The following is a 24,271-nucleotide window of genomic DNA, read 5'->3' on the forward strand; positions in this document are numbered from 1 at the left end:
AATTCAGCTTGTAGTCACTCCACGCGGGTCAGCTGGCGAAGAACGACGCTCCAGACGCCGGAGATAACATCTGCGGAGACGCCAGCAGCCGGAGACCGGAGGTCCGGTGGTCTTAGCGAAGTCTTCCATGCCGGTTCCTGGCACCTTTTATTGTTATTCTATCACGGTAGAGGGAGGACCGGGAGTTCCGGGAGAGCTGGAGGCGGAGGTCGATGATCATCATGTGATGCATGATCTCACCTGGCTACCGCATGAAAGGAGCGTAGCTGCCTGAGCCTAATCTCACCTGCAAGACCATTGTCCTTATACCTCGTGATTGAGCTTCAGACAGTTCATGACCCGTGGATCATGGGGATGAGGAGTAGATGTTACCCGGCATGTGAGGGGTCCTTGGCTATTCCCAACGTTTCTACTCTAATGCGTTAAGCAATGGGTGCATAAATACTGATATGGGTTATGTTTAGTGCATTGTAATTCCAGGGAGAGCTTTTTGAATGCTGCTCTTGTTTTCCTTTCTTCTCTATCCTGGAGGTCTCTCTGCTACTGGAAGGTCTACCAATAGTTAATGTTTCCCCAGCTGTGCTACTGCAACCTACAAGCAGACAGAGAAATTATGATGAAATGGAGCCAGGGGAACTTGCTCAACCACAATCTCTTCTTGCAGGGCTAGCAAGATCCTAAATTAAAATAAATGTGGATTCTTTCTTGGTTGTTTATTCATTTCTTCCCATGTTAAGGGAATAGGGAAGCAAAGCAAAAGGCAAGTGAACCAAAGGCTCATTCCGCACATGCAGAATAATGCACTTTCAAACTGCTTTCAGTGCTCTTTGAAGCTGTGCGGAATAGCAAAATCCACTTGCAAACAGTTGTGAAAGTGGTTTGAAAATGCATTATTTTGCATGTGCGGAAGGGGCCAAAGATTCAAATCTGAGTAGGGATGACAGGACTGTATCTAGAGTTTGCAGAGATGTGGCATGGGAACATCATCAGTGCAAAGTCATTTTCAGGCCAAACCTGAAAGTGACAATATGCTTCAGGAAATATGCTTCAGGAAGAACTATGGTAAAACATAAAGGATGACACACTGTTGGCCACTACCCTACCAAATAACATAGCGGGGAGGGGGGGTGTTGGAGGTATATTTTCTACCATATTGGGAGAGTCTGGTACCCAAATTTGCACAAAAATGCCTAGCAGTCAGAATGACCAAATCCTCAAATTTTTTGTTATATAAGAGATATTTACACTATGTACAATAAAAACTACAAATCAATCTTCGTTCAAATTCAAAACCAAACTGTCTTTCAGACTAGTCACACACTCCAGGCATACAGTTTGTTAACAGACCTTGACAAAATTGGTCATTCTACAATAACAATACAGAGAGTCTCTAATGTAATGTCATAAACCCACAAACTGGCCAGTTGCTGGTACTTTACTGGTTTTGAATGTGTCTTCAGAGGCTCATGGCATTTTCAACAGAGAATCTAACATCCTCAAATAAAATAGCTTTCAAAAAAAGACTCTATTGTCCTCTAAAAATGACTTTCAATATTCAGCAGGGTTAGCACTTCTCTTGCTCAGTTTCTTATCTGCTATGCAATGGTTGTCATTGGGAGAGCTGGAAAACGTAGATCTCACCATTTGGGCTGAGCACAAACAACGTACTTGGCAAATTTTGGGTTCAAGTTTTTTAAACCTGAAATTTTTCAGTAAAGCCAATTTTTTTCAGGTTTCAAAAACCTGAAATTTACTGAGAGGGGGTATGGTTGTATTCTGCTGTTTTTAAGTACTGGTAGCCAAGTTTTGTTAATTCTCAGAGTCTCTTCCTTCATGTTGAAGTTGTCTTGGTGTTTGTGGATTTCAATAGCCACCCTGTGTAGTCTGACATAGCAACCATCTGAGTTGTCCAGAATTTCAGTGTTTTCAAATAAAATGTTATGTCCAGTTTTGTTTAGAGCATGTTCTGCTACTGTAGATTTTTCAAGATGGTTAAGCCGACAGAGTCTTTCGTGTTCCTTAATACGAGTCTGAATAATGCATTTTGTAGTCCCTATGTAGATCTTTTCACAGCTGCAGGGTATGTGTTACTCCTGCAGAAGTGAGGGGACAAGAGAGACTCCCAGTACCAGTATTTAAAAACACCAGAATCAAAGGCCAAGCGCATGCTAGGTTCGTGGACAATGGACTCTACCCAGACACAGGATTTGCATTCACTAATGCTGTTGCTGCGGCAGGAAATGCATATGTGAATACAAATGTAAATGGACTGAAAACCCCTCCTGCAATACAATGCAGTCAATCACACATTTGCATAGCAAGTTACACCCAAACACTTACTGATTGGTTCCCCAGCCTGGGACATGGACAATATATACCCCACTAAACATTCCCTTCTCACTGGACACTGTATGTAACAGACTTCTCTCTGTGATACACCTCTGAAGATGCCAGCCACTGATACAGGTGAAGCATTAGGAACAAGATCTACCAGACCACAGCCACACAGCCCAGAAAACCCACAGCAACCAACAACTGCAGTGTTACTGACTTTGAAAAAATTGCTTAGTTCTTTTCTAATGTGGATGCTTTTAGAGTTGCCACCTCTCTCATTTAGCTTTGCAATTTCTCTTTCTATGTAGGCTTTTTAAAATACTTAGTATGTGAAATATGTTGGCTGGAATCCTATTTACATTATGAGTGCTCCAAACCCCAGATGTGCGTAAACAAATGGAATGGGTTTATTTAGTTGTCTCCTTCATCCTCTGTTATAACTGAGAAATGATTAAAATGATCCAGATGTGCCCATCTCATTAATCCTACTCATTGCTGTCAGAGAGCAACAGGATTGATCAGATTTTGGAATATGGACTTCCTAGGAGATTTGTATGCTAGGTTTCTTCTACTCATCCCTCTTTCTGAATAACCATCTCCATCACACCCAGATCTTCTAGGTAAAACTAGTGTATCTTCCCATGAAAAACACAATTGCTACAAAAGTAAAAATTCTGGCTGGCAAAAAAGAAATCTATGATATCTTTATGCCACTCTTGACCAAGCCTTATTGATGGGTCTAAAGTACTCCTACTAGATTAAGAAGGCCAGAGAAGGTAAATCCCCATCCTATGTTTCATTATTTCTTAGAATAAAATGTATGTCTGGCTGACTCGATAAATCTACATTCTGAGCAGGTGAAACATTCATTGAGCTCATGCACTAGATCAAAGATACAAGAAAAGGAACTGGTGGGAATCCATTTGAGCAATGTAAATAGCATTGTTATTGTATAACAAGTTTAAAACCACAATAAACAATTGTAAACAGCTCTACATTTCCTCTACATTTAACTTTGAATATATTCAGAAGGAGGCCTTTGAACCATGTTGTGAACCACATTGTGCCCTTCTTAATTTTGCTCATCTTCAATAAAATTCAAAAAAATACATCTGTCTCCTAATACCACAAGAGAGATATCCTACATAGGTCTACTTGCAATTCTACTCAGAGCTACTCAATGGCGCTTACTCCCAGGACAATCATAATGGGATGGCAGGGTAAGTCATATTGAGAGGAACACTGCAGCGAATCATAATTATGAAATGTAAAAGTAATCTCACAGACAATCTGAAACAGTGAAAGAGAAACTGATATTAGTTTACCTTTTTCACTCAGAGCAAAACTAATCTAAAGCAATTGCTCCAACTTCCATTTGGATGAGTAAGAATTAAACAGATTCATTATCTTTTAAATTGCTCAATTAAAAAGGTATCTCATACCTCTTCCAGTCTGTGAATTATGATCACATACTGCAAACGTACAATTAAGAAAAAAGTTCCTTCTCAGAAATGAGAACCTTATTATTAGAAGATCTTAACATTTACAGGAAGACGTACTGTAGTGTCATTTTACATCAATATAAAAACTGAATAATGGCTTCCTTTTATTTTTGGTTAATGACATGGTACAATGAATTTCAATTTCCATTTCAGTGGGTGAAAATATTATTTCATGAGATGAGACTAAGCAGTTTCTTAGGCTACATGGTCATTCTAGAAAGAATTTTTATTTTTTTTTAAAAAAGGGGATTTGTGTGTGTGTATGTGTGTGGGTTGGGCGGATGTGCATGTCAAGCTAATACTTATACTTTGCTTTACTACTGATGGCTTCTACAACCCTAATCCTGTTGCATTATTTAATGGATATCGTGTCCTGTCAACTGTATTCTTACTGTGTAATCCACCTTGAGTCCAAGTAAGAAAGATTGACTATAAATAATGTAAAGCATTTATCAATATGTATATATCTACATACCTAATCCCCCTATGTGCCCTGTTTGCAGATACCAGCAGATACAGATAGGGGGCACACTCATCCCAAAGAGATATGTCTGCTGATTTAGGGGACCCCTGCAGAGAAATCTGATTTTTTTAAAATAAGGGGTTTAAATCCTCCCAGTTTTTAAAATTGTGTTATTGCACATGCATCGACAATGTTCTTTTCTTGCAAAATGGGGGCGGGTGCCACCACTGCAGACAGCAAGACCTATATGTATCTGCTGCTAGCCCAAGATGGTGGCAGATGCTGAGACCTCTGGGGATGGTCACCAGATAGTTACTCTGGGGATGGCCACCACCACCTCTATAGAGAGCCACGCCCAGGTACGTTGGCCACCGAGTCAGAGTAGGCTGTGTCAGAGGCACACATAGGGTGGGCTGCTCCACTACTGTGGCAGATGCCTTAGGTCATTTCAGGGATGGCTGCCATCACTGCCACAGAAAGCTGGGCCTGGTTGCATCAGCTACTGGGACAGGACAGGCCATTTTTGTGCCAGATGTTTGGAGCAGCTCCCACAGCATCTCTCTGGGGCTGCCCCAGGCTTTAAGGCAAGTGGTTGTGAGGTAGATGTGGTTTGTCCACAAGAGGGAGATGGCATGCTCCCCACAAGTTTCATGCCCCCCCCCCCTTGTCTACATAGTAAGCCAAGTTTGCCAAATCTGAGTATACAAATCCAGAGACTGGTGCAGTGAATTTATAAGACAGGTCTTTCTACAATTCTGAAAAAAAAACCCAGGTTTGCAGAAAAATCTGAAATCTTAAAAAATGATTTTAAAAAATCATTGGGGGATTAAAAAACAAAATGATAAACAGAGTGTTTGTAGGTTTAAGAAATGGATTGCTTCTGCAGCTGTTGCTAGGCAACAACCTGTTCCAGGCTTGGTTCTGTCAATAAAGGCAGGGAAGAGAGAGCAAAGCCTTTGAGGAAGGACACACTGCCAGACCTGGCTAGGGTTGCCAGCTCCAGACTGGGGAATTCCTGGACATTTTGTGATGGTGTCTGAGGTGGGCAGGGTTTGGGAAGGAAACAGACCTACGCTGGATATAATGCCATAAGGGAGTAGAACAGGTTCTTGCCCTGACCTAGATGTCCCAGGCTAGCCTGATTTCATCAGATATTGGCTGCTGAAAAGGATTGGCCCTGGTTAGCACATGGCAATGACAAACCCCTCTGATCATTTTTTGCCTTGAAAACCCCATAGGATTGTTCCAAGTCAGCAGTGAGTTCATATGGTATCCTATTCTTTTCCAGTTTTATTACCAAACTTTTGCTTACTAAACATGAACATTAACAGTCTTCTTCCTAGTTTATTTATTTATTTGCTTAACACAAATCAATCCCACCTCTCCTCCAGCGGGGTTTGGGGAGGGTTATGATGGCAAAAAATACAGACAACAAATTCGAAACATATGAACCCAAAATCAAAAACAGACTAAAAATTCAGATGGTGATCTTGAAACCAGACCGGTTGATCTACTTGCATTCAAAAATCCATCAAAGTGAGGCCTTCCTTGCACGCAGCAGGAAGACAGTTTCACAGTATTGTAGCCATCACAGAAAAAGCCTTCGTCTAGGCAGCTGAAGTCCAGATTTGCTGGCAGGATGGTACTTAAACTAGAGATGCCCTAATGAACTCGGTATTAAGTCTGTTAGTTGACTCCTTGTGCTTCTTTGGCAGATTATTTCCTTCCTAACGTTGAACTAGGTTTTCACAAGTGGACCTTTCACATAGTACAATTAAGTTCTACTCCCTACCCTCTTTGCTAAACAGGCAATTGTTAACATCAGTTGCATCCCACATTCACCACCAGAGATCTTTCATCAAGCTTCTCTTTGAAATCTGCAGCACCCCCCCAACTGTATTGCACTCAATCTGAAATGTTATCAGTTATAAATGTAGAATTTTTTTTAAAAAAAATTAAATGGTGTTTTGTCTATTCTTATTGATGTTAACAGCTGATGTTAACCTGAGTTTGATGCCCCCCCCCCAAATGATGCTGGAATCCACCCCCAAACAGCATCATTTTCAATGGTGTTTAAACTAGGGAGCCCATATTCTCCTTTCTAATCCACCTTAAAGGGAGAATCTGGGGTCCCCAGTTTAAACAACATTGAAAGTGATGCTATGTTGGGGTGGATTCTCCCCCACCCTGAAACAGCATCCCTTTCAATGTTAAAACTGGGGACCTCAGATGCTCCCTTTAAATCCATGCCAAAAGGGGTGGATTTAATAATAATAATAATAATAATAATAACAACAACAACAACAACAACAACAACAACAAAAATAACAATTATTATTGTTGTTGTTGTTGTTGTTATTGTTATTAGGCATTGAGAGAATAAAAGAAAGAAAACAAGCATTGGCAGGAAGGGAGTGGATTTAAAAAGAGAACCTGGGGAAATTTAGAGGATGCCTGTTGTCAGGGGTGCAATTATTAAGATAGCAGTACCAAAATTTCAGAGTATCTTCGAGAGACCCTACTGACGATACCACCCAGGTTTGGTGAAGTTTGGTTTAGGGGGTCCAAAATTATGGGCCCTCAAAGGTGTAGCCCCCATCTCCTATTAACTCCCATTGGAAGAAAATGGAGGATGGGGCACTCCCTTTGGGAGTCCATAACTTTGGACTCCCTAAACCAAACCTCACCAAGCCAAGGTCATATCATCAGGAGAGTCTCCCAAAAAATCCCTGACATTTTGGTGCTGCTAGCCTAAAATCTGCGCCCCCTGCAGGCCAAAAACGGAAAAAACACTGAAAATACAAAATCCCCCACAAATGAACCTGCAACTTTGTCGCCCACCACAAGGTGGTGCCCTGGACAGCTGCCCACTTTGCCCAATGGGAGGAACGCCTCTGCTGAAACAGCCATGGATAAGGTGATTGTAGCCATTTCTGCACTTGATAAAGAGAAGCAAGAGTGTCTCAGCTCACTGTGCTGCAAAACTTATAAGAATTTGAAATGGCAGTGACATCCCCATGGCAGCCATGAGGATGCCACCATGTCTAATTTGGCTTACAGGAAGATCTGTTGTCAGAATGGACAATCACTGCAAAATTTGTGTACTCCCTAAACAAAAGCAAGACTGAATGGGCAAAATGTAAAAGTGAATGGGAGAGGCACTTTGGCAAAAAGAATGCTCCAGGTTGTGGAAAGTTTTAAGAGGTGATTCCATATTCACAATATCAGTATTTTAAACATAGTGAAATCTAGTCTTCAGCAGCAGAAATTTCTCTAAGAAAAGCAGGATTCACTTCTTATTTTTCCTACAGCAGTCAGATAGCTCCTGAATTACATATTCTATATGCCACGTATTCACAACATCTGTCTTTGAGAAATGAGGAGGCCTCATCTTTTCTGGATGAAAAGATTTTCATTTAAGACTGCAGTGTGCATATGTTGTGAAGCAAGAAGGAATTCCCTGCTTGCTTTTAGGAATGTATAAACACACCACACTTCATCCAAACTTACCTTCCCCAGTGATGAAAAGTAGGAGTTGTTCCAAAGTCCATTGGAATCAATAGAAACACACCCGTTGGAACACAGCCATAGATCTCCACCTCAACTCTGTTTTTCTCACTTCTTTGGAGGAAATCTCTGCCACCTCCTATGATGTACTTAACAGTTAATATGATTCATCTGCCATTATGACTCCCCCATAAATATTGTGCCTCTATAGACAAGGTTCTTTCACCTGTCCTTAGAGCTGTCCAACATCCCAGCCTTATTTTTAATAGTATTGTAAACCAACCAATCTCCTGCAGTTCTGGATAAAGTGTATTGAACCACAGTCACAAGTGCAAGTGCCAGTGCAAAAAATGTGCAAAATATTATGAAAAATTAGGAGAAAGCCACCTAACTACATTGTGGTTATATTTCATTGTACTGTATGCTCTAGATAGTATTTCCTTCCCCAAAGAAAAGTAGATTATGAACTGAGTACATCTTTAAATGACAAAAAGGTGTCATCAAAACTAAAATATTCCTAATATTAATGAAGCATTCAAAACCTGCAATTTTTAAAATCCTTTTCCAATGTTGAATAAACAAATGTGCATGCTCACTTTTTTCTCAATTCATTTATTCCCCCCATCCCCACACACACATTGTTAGTAAGGTGTGCATTGATGGAAGACTGAAAAAAGCAATTTTAATGTGACCTTATCTAACAGTATATCTAGGAACGTGTGTGTGGTGTGAAGGCGGGGGGGGGGCAATGCATGGGAGTGAAGATCTACATGAGTGAAGCCCTATACAAAATGAATCTCAGCACACTCATATATACCAACAAGAAGAAGCATCATGGAGCAAGGCAAGCCCCTCCTGGACCATGGGTTTGAGGGAACAGGCACGATCAGGTGTTGGGCAGAGGGTGGTGGGACATGTTGGGCTCTGGAATAGAGGGGAGGGGCTGTGAAAGGAAGGGAGATAAACCATTTGGGTATTGGCAGGGAAAGAATTAGCAGGGGAGGAGCCAAGGTTGGGAGAGAGGTATAAAATAGAAGTCTTTCAGTCCCCATCTCTTATTAGCTTCCATTGGAAACAATGGGGGATGGGGCACCCCTTTTGGGAGTCCATAACTTTGGACTCTCAGAACCAAACCTCACCTAACTTGGGAAGTATCATCATCAGAGTCTCCCAACAAATCCCTGAAATTGTGGTACTGCTAGCCTAAGAGCTGCGCCCTCTGCAGCTCAAAAACTGGAAAAAACACTAAAAATACCAAAAAATACCAAAAAACCTCAAATGAACCTGAATTATTTGCGCCGCCCCGCAGGCGTGAGCCCGGTGCAACACGCACCACCTGGTCCCCTGGTAGCTATGCCTCTGAGTAATTTATAAAAGAATTCTTAAAACATCTACAAGGATACACACCATAGTCCATAAGAGTTGCCTTTTGTCCCAATATAAACTTAATTTCAGAGATGTTTAAAAAGCTCATTTTGATTCTAGAAAAATGGTGAGATTCATGAAGCACTTCAACAGAGAAAATGTTGAATGATTTTTTGAGGATCTGCTTTAAATAAAGTTGTCCTGTAATATATCTAGAATCCCAGTGAAGTGCACTTCTTATCTTCCTGCTAGAGTACCACCCTTTGGTGTGTAACACAAAACAACGGCAAGGGTTGAGGTTACAAAAAGGTGTATTCATTTCTCTACAAATAGAAATCAAGGAGAAATATCTTTTTAAAGATAGAAAACAAAAGTGCAAGGAATCAATGACTATATTTAAAAATGATTTTTTTAAAAAGAAATTTGTCTCCACATAACAAAGCTACAAGTCATATGGCCTCAGTGGGAATGAAATCTGTGCTTTTTGGTCTCTAACACTGAAGTCTAGGCATGCCAGCCTCCAAGTAGGACCTGGGGGGCACTTGGAATTACAGCTCAACTCCAGACTACGAAGATCAGTTCCCCTGGAGAAAAGGGATGTTTTGCAAGATGTGCTCTATGGCATTGTGCCTCACTGAGACTCCTGTCTTTCCCAGGTTCCATCCCCAGATCTTCCGGAGTTTCCAAGCCTGGATCTGGCAACCCTACCTGCCTTCTACCACATCCTCCAGCCAGTGACAAGGGGGTCCTGACAACACTATTGCAATCTGAAGTCCATTGAAGGATTTATTTCTTCTTGGGATAACACTATATGGATATTTAAATGTGATAGAAGGCAAAGACTATTCATATTGTCAAAGTTAAGCAGGTCTCAGCCTGGTCCATGTATGGATGAAAGATGGCCTAGGCAACCAGCATACATCAAAAGTTGATATAATCCATCCACAGCTGGGGCTGCAATTTTTTTAAGAGGCTTTGCTCTATTTATTGATTTGAAGTATTTATATCCCACCTCTCCAGAATCACCTAAAACAATAATAGAACAAACTAAAACAATAATTTGAGTGTAAATAGTTGAACATTCAATCAAAATAAACTTTCCATTGTAAAGCCACTCCAATCACATCCATCAACATTTTTTAAAGTCAGCAACAGACCTTGCTGTCATGTAGGTGCCAGCTGAAACATAGCGCTTTACCCAGGGTTTTCACTAAAATTTGTCCCATCTTTTAGTTGTTGATTTTATGGCAGCATTAGGCTAACTATTAAATTTGTTATCTGGATATTGAACACACTGCTTAACACTGATTTTAGTATATCGAGTATATCAGTTTACAATTTCAGTTTGCAAGACCTGTAAATGACAGGATGTTTTGGAGGTCGTTAATTCATAGGGTCACCACAAGTCAGAAGCAATTTCTTGGCATCTACACACCCACAGAGATAGTGCTGGTTTTATGCCTGTAGTTCCAGGATCCCCAAACTTTTTGAGCCTGTGGGCATCTTTTGAATTTTGACATAGGCCCCTTCCACACACGCAAAATAATGCATTTTCAAACCACTTTCACAACTGTTTGCAAGTGGATTTTGCCATTCCGCACAGCTTCAAAGAGCACTGAAAGCAGTTCGAAAGTGCATTATTCTGCATGTGCAGAATGAGCCACAGAAAGGTGGGCACAACCTTCAATAGATAGAGCCAACCACAAAAAGGTTGCTGCAAGAGGTGAAGTCAGTCACACAGAGGGAGCCCAAGTGTAGGGGAGAAGAGTAATCATTATAAAAATATGCCTGGAAAGAAGAGGGAGAGAATAAAACACTGTGGTGGCAGATGCTACTGAAACAATGGTATTTTAATCTGCATAGCCAATTGGACCTCCAGTAGCCAATCAGGAGCTCAGCTGGGCAAGAGCCCTACTTGACCCTATCTACTTTTTAAAAACACTTGATGGCCATCATAAAAGGTGTTTGTGGCCACCATGGAATCTACAGGCACTATGCTGGAGACTCCTGCTATAGTGTTTATTATTGTTAGCTTCTTGTTATAATGATTTTATGCGTTTGTTGTTCTTATTTTGAATGGTTTTATTTTGTGAGCTGTCTTAAGCAGATTTCTGAAATGGCATTCTAGATATTTTTCTCAGAAAATAATTAAAATGGACAAGACATAAAAGCAAGCCATGAAAGATATGGAACGAACAAGATCCATGAAACAGCAAGAGGATGGGATAATATTTACATAAAAGCTTGGATGAACAAAAATGTTTTAGCCTGGTATGTAGAAGCCAAAAAGGACATTCCACAGATGGGAAGATTTCATTGAGAAAAGCCTTGTCCCTTGGTCACTCCTTCCATCAGTAGCATACGCAAAGGCTAGAGGGCTTGGTGTGAAGATCTTAAGGAGTAAGCTGGTCAGTATAGAAAAATCCAGTCCATCAGATGCAGTTGTTTCAAGCCACTAGATCTGTGCTGCAAGAATATTTCCACTAAACTTGGCAACCTATGTTGCCAGTTTCTGAAAAACAAAGCATGTTTGGTACAATCTAGTTGGAATAGGATCTATTTCAATCAGACCTGTCAAATAAATGACCCAGGGGTCTTCTAGGGATCTTCAAGGTGGCTTACCACATTAATTATTTCAAAATATTTAAGAGCCAACAAACCAAAGGCAAAGGAGCATCACTGGAACATATTAAACCTTGCACTAAGTCAGACCATTATCTGTTAAGACTAGAGGATTTTCACAGCAACTCCTACCTCATCTCTTTAATTGAAGATGTCCAGGATCAAACTTGGGACCTTCTGCATACCAAGGCAAACCACTAAGCCGCAGTCCCTCCTCAGCCTGACTCACCAATGTCTGCAAGACATGCTACAGATAGCATGTACCTCCTGGCCTCAGGAAAAATGATGAGTCTGGACATCAAGCAGAACTTTTGCACTGTAGCCCATTCACATCTGACACACCTCATTGACAATATGGAATATTTTTGTATATACACTATATTTTGAGAAAAATTATTAAAGAGCTGATCCTTATATTCAGAAAGCAACATAAGTACACCAGTAGAGAAAGCCCTGGAAGCAACAATTATTGCAACATTTGTAAGGGTAGGGGGTGGGGAGGAAAATAATACAAGAACCAGCTCTGAAGTACATCTTGGAGACATTGCACAACAGACCCAGACCTGTCAACACACCCTTCCCCATCACATCCTCACCTGCTCATGTGCTGTGCACATGCGGTCTTAGTAAAGGCAGTAAGTTACACTGTGGGAGAATCTGAGGTTCAAAGCTGACTTTGTTCTCCTTCATGTGAACTTAGCTGCTGTTCTTGTTCCCCACTTGCTGTGTGCTGGTACTTAACAAGCATATCATTGTGTCCAAATTTAATCCTCTTAACTTTAAAGCATGATCATAGTGCGTCAGATTTCAAGAGTCATATCTAAACTCTCATTCATTAAGCCATTTTGAAAGTTAATCAGACTTCCCTGCTGGGCACCGTACATGGATGTTGGACTGCTTTTAGGCATAATCCCCATTGAGAATTGTAGTCATTCTGCCATATTTGTGCAAATATTTCAATGAATTGAAGAGCACAAAGAAATTCCCATCACCCACTTTGATAATGGCTTGAAAAGATTCTTCTGATTTGTCACCTTCCAAAACTCAGTTCAAGAACCATGTATGGTAGACTTCCCATGGCTCAGTAAACTTTTTGTTTTTGCTGATTTTCTGTTAAAGTGGACATTATTGAGTAACTAGCAAGTTACAAAATGTGTAGGCCTGCCCTAGAAATTGCTGGTGCATGCATTGGACTTTATTATCTTTAAGGACAAATTCATGGCCCACCTGTGCACTTTGTAACCAGTGAGACAGACTAGCCTCTTTCTTGTTGGTCACCATTCCTTGATATGACTTTCCTTGATATGGCATGGTCATTGGAAAGGGAGATAGTTGTACCATTTCCAGAACTGAATGTGTGCACCACTGTTGATAAACTAAAAACAACCCTCAGGAAAAATCAGACCAAGATGAATCTGGTACTTGAGGTTTATTTAGGCATTATCTCCTGTTCACCTTCTCCATGGGGACCCAAACCAGCTTACGGTAGGTCATTTTCCATTCCTCCATTGTAGCCTCATAGAAATACCATAATACAGGTTGGGCTGAGAGAATATGACTGGTCTTACATTAGCAATTTATAATTGAAAGTTCCATGATGGAATTTGCATCAGGTTTCTTTACTTTGTCTGATAGCTATGATATTTTTAAGTAATTACTGGTAGATTCAGACAGGTGCTTAGAGAAGTTTTAAGTATTTATTATAATGCTTATTGTTTTAACTGATGTTTGTTTTAACTTGAGGTTTGAACTTGAAATTGTAAATCACCCTGAGCCTTTTAGGGAAGGCAATGAAGAAATCTAAATAAATAAATGAACAAACTTAGGCCCTTTCCACACAGAACATTTAAAGTAGGTTGCAGGCAGGATACATGAACCCATCCTTACCCTGGACTGTTCGCATGGCTGGCCATCCCATGGACAGCCAGTGCATTAGCTGGGATGTGTGCCTTCACACAGAGGCATGTCTTTTTTTTAACTTACCTCTCACTGATGCACAGCTACACATGCAGGCACACATGAACCCTCAGAGCCTTGCTGACGCCTCGTGTCTGCAGAAGTGCCTGCGTGGCTTTGCAGACGGGAGATGGGAGTTTTAAAAAGAGGAAAGCGCAGCTGCATAATGGGCCTCCTGCTCAACCGTGGCTGCAAGCCACATTAAAACAAAAGAATTGCACAAATTGCAATTCTTGAAAAACCTGGGCTAAGGGGGGGGGATGTGGAGCTGACTCGTGTTAGGAGCAGGATCCGTTTGAAGTTCCCTCCCAACCCAGGTTTTATCCCATGATTATCCCTGGTTTATTGTCCCATGTGGAAACCACCCAGAAACTTCTTGAGGTCACCGGCCTAATGCTCAGTAGTTTTGAGATGAAAATGCTGCCTGATAACTGTCAGTACACCTTTGCATTTTGGGGAGAAGCAAACATGGTATAACAGGACCAGTACTTGTAATTGCACCAAAGATTAGAGCTAGGATAAAATAATCCAGAATGAGTATTGCCAAGGATAGATGCCATCTCCCTTGTCCTTCCATAATGTAAAGGGGGATGCCCACAGAGGGTGTAATCAATTCACTGATATTATATCTTAGCTTATCCTAGTGCTGGTTGTATTAATTTATTTCTAATGTACAAGTACCATGAGATGCCAGATAGTTTGAAGTTTCAGAATTTTTGCAGCCAGATGAACTAAATTGGTTTGAAGTGGACGTATGATAACGACAGAACCTTTATTAGGCATAGCTACCAGAAAACCATAATAGGAAAAAATGAACAAATCAGATGAAAAAAGGCTATACATTTCTTACAATCAGGACCTGCAATAAAAACTGGACTGTTTTCTTTAACACCATAGAATTGTTACTATTCAGTAGTTTTACAATACTTGCTTTAGGAGAGCAGTTACATGTAATCCCTGATAGTAAAGCATGCCTGAAAAGCTTCTATTTTGGGCAGCTAAACAAAAAGTGGATGTAACTGGGAACAGAATTTCTTCTTGGGTTCATAATGGCATTACCTCTGCAGTTTGATAAGTTTTTAGGATTTCTTTTGCACTTTGGTCTCTAACACTTATATCATGCACTTTGAACTGACACATAATATGTTTGCATTTCCATTTCTAAATCACTTTTAGTGAATAGCTGGAAAGTATACATAGTGTTACAATCTCAGACATGACTCATACATGATTCTGGCAGGAGTCTTCCATGCTGGCTTACAGAGCAACTCAGACTCCTGTCTGATCATTTACACTTTGCAGAGGCGTTCCATGTCTATGGTTGTAGAAACATTTTTAAGAACACAAGTGGGGGGGGGGGCAGTGTGATATCAATATGATTAATAAATAAGATAAAGTACAGAAAGATTGAAATAGTCACAAAATGGACTGGTTTACTCAAAAGTGTGAATTTAAGGATTTAAGGATTTGGCAAGATGATAAAATGGTCATTCCAAGGTTTAGTGCATGGAAGGTTCTCAGGCCTACTTGATAGAATATTCCAGACAAAAAGCCCATTTAAAAGCATCAATGCAGGTTATTTTGTATAACAACCAGAGTTAAAGGTGCACCTGAGGAATAATCACACTGATGTGAAATACACCAAATCGCCAATTGCTAGGCTCCTCATGATCATCTTAAATGATGTTCCTGTGCAGAGGTTATTTTATTTGAAAGTATACATTATTTATATGCCAATAAAAGATGTGACAGTATCTCTGTGACAGTAATTTCTTTACCTGCTGAATATGTCAGGTTATTCATAAAAATGGAGAAGAGTCAATTTTTTAAAAAATGATTATCTGTGTGGATCAGCATCATGGTTATTCATGTAGTATACATATAAATGACATTCAGCACAGCATACAATGCAAATACATCTTCAAAAACAGCAAAGAAGAGGACAACTAAACCAATCAACAAACTATAAATGAATGTAGAAATAAATGAAATCTGGAGCAGCTGTGCATCTCTGGTAACAAAACTAGATAGGAGCAAACCTGGCACAGGCAAGGTTCAAAGAAAAAAAAGGCAACCTGTGAATGTCTGTATACAAGGGATCAACACTAAACTACCCTAAAGTAAACCTGCCACATATAAATGCTCAGTTGCTTTAGAGCTTACTGAGAATTTTTTATAATAAATTAGAGAAATTATTTGTGCCAAAGCTGAATTATCAAAAGCTGACTCTGGAGCAGGAGGAAATGACATCATAAAATATTCTTAAATAGCTCTCAATTGTTTACAGGGGCAAATCAAGACTAATTTCAGAATGCATCATTAATTAGCCAAAACAACCTGTTCCCCTACTACATTATTAATCCCATGTGAGCGTTGAATTATGGCATCATATCTTCGTCTGCTGATTAATCCCACCCAGAGGAGAGTCTTGGCTACTGCAAGATGCAATGTGTTGCCATCCGTTCTTTTGGATGGGATATTTAAGAATATGGAATGTTCTAAAAGAATTTGTTCTTGTGATTTGGTTACTGTTGGAACACTTGACCACTCTCTTTTTGTATGACCTAAATACGATAAGATGCGCATGAAATCTATGAATTCCTTTTTCTTGCAATGTTCTCAGTGGCAACAGTGTTATAAGATAGCCTACCTCCTGAACAGCTTTGATGTGCTCTTTTGTGAAACTGTTGCAAATTTTATTCCGAAAATTAGTAATTTTAATTGTGTTTTTTAATCCTTTTTGCTTTGAAATTTTGTTCTGTTTTGTATGCCAATAAAGGCTACCTTGTACCTTGCATCATTAATTAATATGAGAGAAAATAAGCTGCTTTATGGTGTTTGGGATACCAGCAGATTCTACAGTTTTGCAGTTTCTCTCACATAGAAGTAGTAGAAGAGTTCTGCTTCGCCCAGTCACCTTGGCAGTAGGTTCTTCTGAACAAAAGAGACAGAACAGCTTCATGCATCATTAATGTATTTGAGTTGCCATCACAAGTTGGAAAGATGTCCACTAACTCAAACTGCTTCAAAAAGATATGGAGAACAATGGCTAGGAATGATGATAATTGAACAAAACTCCCAGAAACATTCTGCCACTGAATGCCAGAAACTTAGGGAGGTTGTTGCCTTCACAGAGCTTCTCAGAATGATTTGCTTTGTTGCTGTTGCATACAGAATGCAAGACAACAGGGACCTTTGATCTAATGAAGATCCTAGGGCTCTTCTGATATTCTTGGATTTTCAAATAAGTAATCAAAAGAGCTTTCCATGTTTACTCACCCCATGGAACTCACAAAATATGCAGATGACTGCAAGATTAATCTGTTTGGACAGAAGTAGTTGAAGAAAGGCTTTTCTCTTGTATACACAAACATGACTAATGAGACTTCATCATAATCAACCTCCCAGCCCTGTCACCTTTTCTCCCTATTTTCTGTGGACAAAACTACATGGATTCAAACACTGCACTTTGCTCTGTTGTTTTATTTATGATAGTTAGGATACTAGGATTTTCAGTGTGATCAGTGTTTATTGATCTGCTAGTGACACTGGCTTTTAACACAGTGGAGTTGCCTTTGTGTGGTCTTCAGTCATTTATTCTTAGGATGCAAAACAGGCGGCAAAATCCCAAACATATCCAGTTGACAGATGAGCTTGATTCTTTGGTCTTGGGTAGGCAATGCTTTGAGCTTTTATTCCCAACACAGCACTGACATGCAAGAACATAATGAACTGTATTGGCCATACAGAAACAGAGGGATTGTTTCAGTATGCTGCTTCCTTAAAGAACAGAAGATTAGCATTTTAGGATTATAAGATCTTACAGAGGCTGTTTTCAAAGTCTGCAATGTGGCCTTCTGTCCAAACAACTGCCTTCTATGTTCTTCCATTGTGGAGAAGATAAGGACTCATCGATGCACTGTCCATCTTAAAACAGGGTTTGGAAGGTTGCCAGGTTGAGGCAAGTAGAGGGTACGACAGGTTGCTACACGTGAGGTGTCCCCTCCAAAGGGCATTCTAGCCAACCACACACTCCCTTTTCCTCCTGATCCCAACACTCTGGGACAGTAAAGAGTTTTCTTGGCTGCCACTGCACTGGTCAAGAGTGATTCAAGCTAGGATTGTCCCAGAACATCTCTCTCCCCTAGCCCATTTTGAGCAGCAACCCTCTACTGGTGAAGTATTGCCAGGCATAAGAGCAAGTTTATTAAACAACATGAAAAAACAGTCAAGCTTGGGGAGAAAAAAGGGCAGAAATGTTAACACTTGATCTGTTCCCAATAATCAGGACCAAAATGGCATTCAAAAGACCTGGCAAGAAAACACTGAAGCTTCTCTAAAGTACTTCCATACATGACCCTTCCATGGTCATTAACATTCTCTTTGGGTGGCAGATCATCTCCCACTGATGTTAAAATAGTAGGAACCCTCCTTTTCCCAAATGGGGACCCAAAACAGTTTACATCATCACCTTTCCTCCATTTTATTCTCACAACAATGCTGAGGTTAGGCTCACAACAATGCTGTGGTTAGAGTTTCTTGATATGCTAGCAACATCCAGTGAGCTTCCATGGCACAGAGGGAATGCGGATTTTGGACTTCCAGAACCAACTCTGTAACTACTGTGCTACACTGACTCTTACTTCAAAGTAGTTTTCTGTGCAAACTGATCTTACTGTATATTTTGTGTTTTCATAAGCCACTGTAAGATTGGTAAGAGTAGGACATAGTTTTTCAAATAAATATGTTCTGTGTATTAGAATCAGCCAAACATGCAGATGAGCAATGAGTTCCTTGATCTCTCACGAGAACTCTCTCACACACATACCTCATGCAGTTTCAATCCCTGTTTGAGGCCCTGCTTCAGTGCCCGAGTCTTATTTTTCTTGAAGAAATCATAAAACCATTATGAATCCATTGTGAATTAAAAATATATAACTCCTCAAGCTAAAGAATCCATTATATATATAATGGATTCTTTGGCTGTGAGGAAAAGATTCATAATGGTTTTAAGATTTCTTCAAGAAAAATAAGGCTTGGGCACTGAAGCACAGTCCCATTCCCATGTTTCATATTAGCAAAAACAAGAAAATATTTTTTAAAAAGAACCCATAATCAGTAAGGCAGGGGTGAAAAAGGAATGCTATTCAAACCATCACTTTCTTATTTATAACTTTAATGAATTCACCACACTGGGCCCTATTATTTATTATATTGACACATACTCACCCCTTTAATAAAACAAAACAGAATTACAAATTTGAGCTTCCTGGTCTTTAGAATTATAACGGAGTACAAAAACACATCAAGGTACCACAAACATTCAATAAAAGCAGCTTCGGGCTTTTAAATTTTATATATCATTATGAATTGGAGCATATCTGTAACAGATGGCCTTAAAATTTCATCAAAACACCTTTTCCTAACAATGGTGGCATTTTTTTCCCAGATCTACAGGTAGACTGGAGCTGGCTGGTACTCATTTCCACGGTGTAGGCATCCTTGGAAGGGAACTTGCATTTTGCTAACTGAAGCACCAGCCAAGTATCACAGGAATGAAACATGTGGACCGAGTGTGTTAACTTCAGCTAAGTGACAAAGTACATAACTATCCTTATGCATTAAAGTCCCCAAACCTCCCTTTGATGTGCAATACTACCATTCAGAGGTGGAATGTGTTCACACTGCATGCATTTCTTTCTAAAATATTATTACAGTCCCAGCTGTGTTCCAGAACTTTAAAGAAGCTTGATACCCTTTTAGAGTACTCAACAGGAGTAGCCTTTTAAAAATTTGGTTGGAATGCAACATTGTTTTCAGCACTCCATATTTGAAAACAAATAGCCTGATCACTCAGTGGGGCTTTCGTTTGCTTAACTGGGAACAGGATTAAACTGCTATGTAAAAGCCCATGTAAAGGTCTCTTTTGTACTTCTCCATGCCAGTAGAGTGGCCCTTGTGCTCACACTATTGTAGACAAGTAGGATCACTGAGAAGGCTACAACATTCTCTCATCTGGGTAATGCTGGAAGCCTCTGGAAACTAGGCAGTCCACCCTGCCTGATTTGGTTATCTTGCTTTTACCAGGCACAATAACTGTAAACTCAGGTCTTGGACAACATCTATAGGCCTCTCTAGGAATACATAATCACTAATTGTTTATTGTTGTTAATCATTTTGAAAAGGAAAGATGTGATAGAACTTATAATTTCAAGATATTCTCTTACATCAATCTAGTAGTGTATTGAAGACCTCCCCTAAGGTCACACACTCAAGGAGGCAGTTCAGCTACTGTAGTTAAAACTGCCTGCAAAAACCTTGGAGTTGCTCTTTAGATTAAAACTGTTTGCACTACTCCTCTTTCTTCAGATCACTATTTCAGGACCCATAAATATTACACTCATGGTTATGTTTTCCAATTAAACCAGGGTGTGAACTGAGCAATTATAGAATCCTGGGAAGGTTTTCCTGTCCCTGTGCATGCTGGGGAGTTATCCAGGTGCCTGCAGGAGAGCAAGATGACCATGGAGGAAGAGGAAGGATATCACCATTACCCCTGTATGTCCACATGCTCTTTTCCAGGGTGACTGCTGTGGTAGTGGCTGTTTTATTGTGGTTCCACTGCAGCCAATTTGCTGTTCTCCCAGCAGCTGCCCAGGTGATTATATGACAGCATGGAGATGGGGGGAAAGATAGGCAATAGCTCCATCTGTCTTCTAGTCCCTCTGGCAGTGGCTGTTTCAAAGTGGGAACCAGCTGCCAACCAAAAGCCTTGCCCACTTTCCTGGACTTGGAACCACATTGGAAAATTGTGTCCAGAAGAGACAAAAATGGCATGTTAGAGAGTCATATGTGGTTCCCAAGTTACTGTGTATTATGCATTGCAATGAATAAATCAGTCTAGGGAGATTTATTACTGGGGTGTCGTGGGGTTTCCGAGCTGTATGGCTGTGTTCCATTAGCATTTTCCCCTGACATTTCGCTTCCATCTGTGGCTGACATCTTTAGAGGATCTTCTGAAAGATCTTCTGATCCTTTGAAGATGCCAGTCACAGATGCAGGTGAAACGTCAGGAGCAAATGCTACTGGAAACTATTGGGCCCATACAGCCCCCAAAAAGCCCTGACACCTTCCCAGTGATTCTCGGCCATGAAAACTAGCCTTCAAAAGAAATAAGATTTTATTTTCACTGTTTGATTTGATTTTGCCTTTTTCAAAATATGTCAATTTATTTTCTGACCAGCATTCTCCATCTCCTCCTTTTTCACCCAACATGTATTCTCTGAACATATTCTATTCATGCACCATAGAATAACTTGATACAATGCAACCAAATGGAGAATCAATTCTAGCTGTATTTTCTTCACTCAGTCCTAGTCTTGAAAATTTACAGTGTGGAAAATAACAATATTTTATTTTTAGCTTGTTGGAGGTACTACTCAGTGGTGGGATTCAGCAGGTTCGCACCACTTTGGCAGAACCAGTTGTTAAAATGGTGCTTGTAAACAACCAGTTGTTAAATTGTTTGAATACCACCACTGGAAGTACTCCCATGGCCAGACTAGATTGGACGGACAATCACTGACAACTGGCTGGAATCACCCATTCTTGGGAAGAGTTCATTAAAGGTATATCCTTACCACAATGTATTGCACCATTTCAGCATAGTCTCTCCCCCCATATGTATGAATGAATGTATGTACATACACATATGCACACATCGTTTGAGCATCCACAAAACTCAAGGGAAAAAAATAGATTAGAATAAATTATCTGGTAGAACCAGGTATTTGCAAACCAGACTGGAACCTGAAGTATACTCAGAAGCATGTAGCAGAACCTGGATCAGAAATCTCATTTTATGTAACTATTTCCAGAGTAGGATGTAATTGCTCTGATTGGGCATAATTTAATTCAAACAGTGCAGGCTTGTGGAGATTACATATAAACTAGTTCTTGTCTGAATTTTTTGCATTGTGCCTTTTACAGAGGAGGTTATGAAGGCATATGCAACACACTGATATTTAAATAACATCATTACATCCTTAGTGAGGCAGAGAAATGGAAAGAAACGAAGTTCCATATGGGGCAATTAAAGTTAATGAGAAACAGTAATCGCTCAAAACAATTCAAATATAAAGAGGAAATAACCCAAGATGTGCTCATGACTTCAACTCAATTGCCAGCTTTTTGAAAGCACACTGGGGCTCAAGCTGACAGAGGGGATAAATACTAAGACTTTAACAAGTAAACTTCAAATGGCTCCAGATCTGGTGCGTTAAATGGGATGGCATGTCGCAGATGCCCATGTGCTTTTGACAAAATCCAAGGCATTTGTATTGAACTGAAGAATAATAAACACAAGTCTCAAATAAAGTGTATGACCTAGGAGCACTTTGAGAATGATTTTTGTAGAACAAGTTTATTTTAGCTGCACTTCTCCAAACACAGTCCTGCATAATTTGGAAAAGCAATTAAAAAGGTAACCTGCCATAGATCATAGGTCTTTGTTGGGAGCTTGGATAGTCAATTCACTCATCGTTATTTGAATGTCTGACTTCTGGGATCTAACAGTTGTCTGAATGAGGAATGTTATCCCCTTTTTTAACATTAATATTTTAACAAAGATTTATTGTTTTCATAGAGACAATGGGAAAAACAGACAATACTGCAAAGCACTCTGCTCTATCATTTCAAGTTGCATGCCCATTAGAAGCCAAGACAAAACATTCACAAAAGCATTGCTTCAGCATATGTACCAGTAAAACAACATGTTTTATTGTGTCTGATTTGAACATTATGTCCAAAAGTTAATTCTGCCTTGTCTAGCAGCAAGAACACAAGTAAAAAAGACTCTCCATCATCGAAACACATGCTAAAATACTATTGTTTTTCTTTTCTTTCGTTATCATATGGTAATACTTCACACATTTGCTACCTTGGCTTTTTCTTTATAAATCAACCAATCTGTCAGGTTTATGGAACTGGTTCTGCTCTCTAGGGCATAATCACCTTCCAGTTCGAATTCTTATAAATTGTTTCCTTGGTAGCAAAACTAGTTTGCACCTTCAACTTGGCATTTAACACGCTTTGCCATAAAATTTCAGAGGAAAGTTTCCATTTGTTAAAAGCTGAAATCTCTTACATTCTGATTACTTCGAGTTTCAGCATAAGATTAACAAAGACAATAGATGAGTCCTCTCTTACAGACTTCATAGGATTTTTGACTTCTTTCACCAATACTCTTTTAGCTGCAGTTGATTTTTTCATTTGTTCCTTGCAATTCACTTTGAACAAAGCTACATGTGTGAATTCTGGTATTTATTCATTTACTGAGCCGTTATAAATGCTGAAGAGAACAAAGCAGCCCTGATCAGCATAGAACACTATGCAGCATAGTAAACATGGACCATTAAGTAATGCACTTGTTCCTGTTGAAGATCAGAATGCAATGTTTTAAAAATTAAAATATACCTTTTATTAGGATACCAGTCAGACACTTACTCAATGCCTTCTCGCTAAAAATCATGGGTTGTATCCAATTAAGTTCTCTGCTGATGAAAGGGATTTCTGATAGCAGAATGCTATTTTGTTACCTTTCCCATTAATGCTGCTCCTGGGGACCAGCATGAAGAGAAAACGGAAGGTCTACAGTGGAAATGGAAAACTGAACAAATATTTCCTTTCCATCAGCAGATATTTTCTATTGGCTTTAACTCATTCGTTTTTTAAGTGTGTTCTATGTCAGTTTCACTTGATGGGTAAGTATGACACTAAGAAGGATAAGTTCTCTGGATATCCAGCCAAAGATACACACACACACACACACACACACACACACACACACACACACACACACACACACACACACACACACACACACACACACATGTTCCCAACACATGTGTATTTTCTTAAAAATAAAAGAATACCACAATCTGGTGAAAAATTTGGAGCTGACATTATTTAAAGCAGACAACTTCTGTACTTTAGTTGACAGCATCTTAGACTTTGATTAGGGCATTCCAACCTCAGCTACAAACTCACAGCCTGTCTTTAAGTAAATCTCTATTTCATAAATGCTAGTGTGAAAGAAGGATAGAGAGTGAAATCCATTTAATGAGGTTCTAGGAAGAACTAGAATTGGGTTAAAATATAATGAAGAAATTAGGCTGCTTCAAATATGATGGTAACAAATTCTGGCATTAATGCATGCAAACTGTCATGTACAGCAAATGTGCATGCATTCATTTTGTTATTGGATATGGCCTCCCAGTACATGTAGACCTCCAGGAAAAGAAGACACTAGCAGAAATATGCTGTGATAAGTCACAGCAAGGTCTATTAAAATAGCAGTAATGAAGTAGCTCTTTTTGTCTGATTTTTTGGGGTGATCCCATTATATCTTTATTGAAAAAGGTGAGTCACCTCTTCCAATAAGTCAATAGCAATTCTAATACCAGGTGTGGCAGTTCGTTTTCTTGAAAAGGAATGTCCAAGAAAGGAATGTCCAAGAAACACT

Source organism: Sphaerodactylus townsendi, linkage group LG06 (genome assembly GCF_021028975.2).
Source record: "Sphaerodactylus townsendi isolate TG3544 linkage group LG06, MPM_Stown_v2.3, whole genome shotgun sequence".
Lineage (NCBI taxonomy): Eukaryota > Metazoa > Chordata > Lepidosauria > Squamata > Sphaerodactylidae > Sphaerodactylus > Sphaerodactylus townsendi.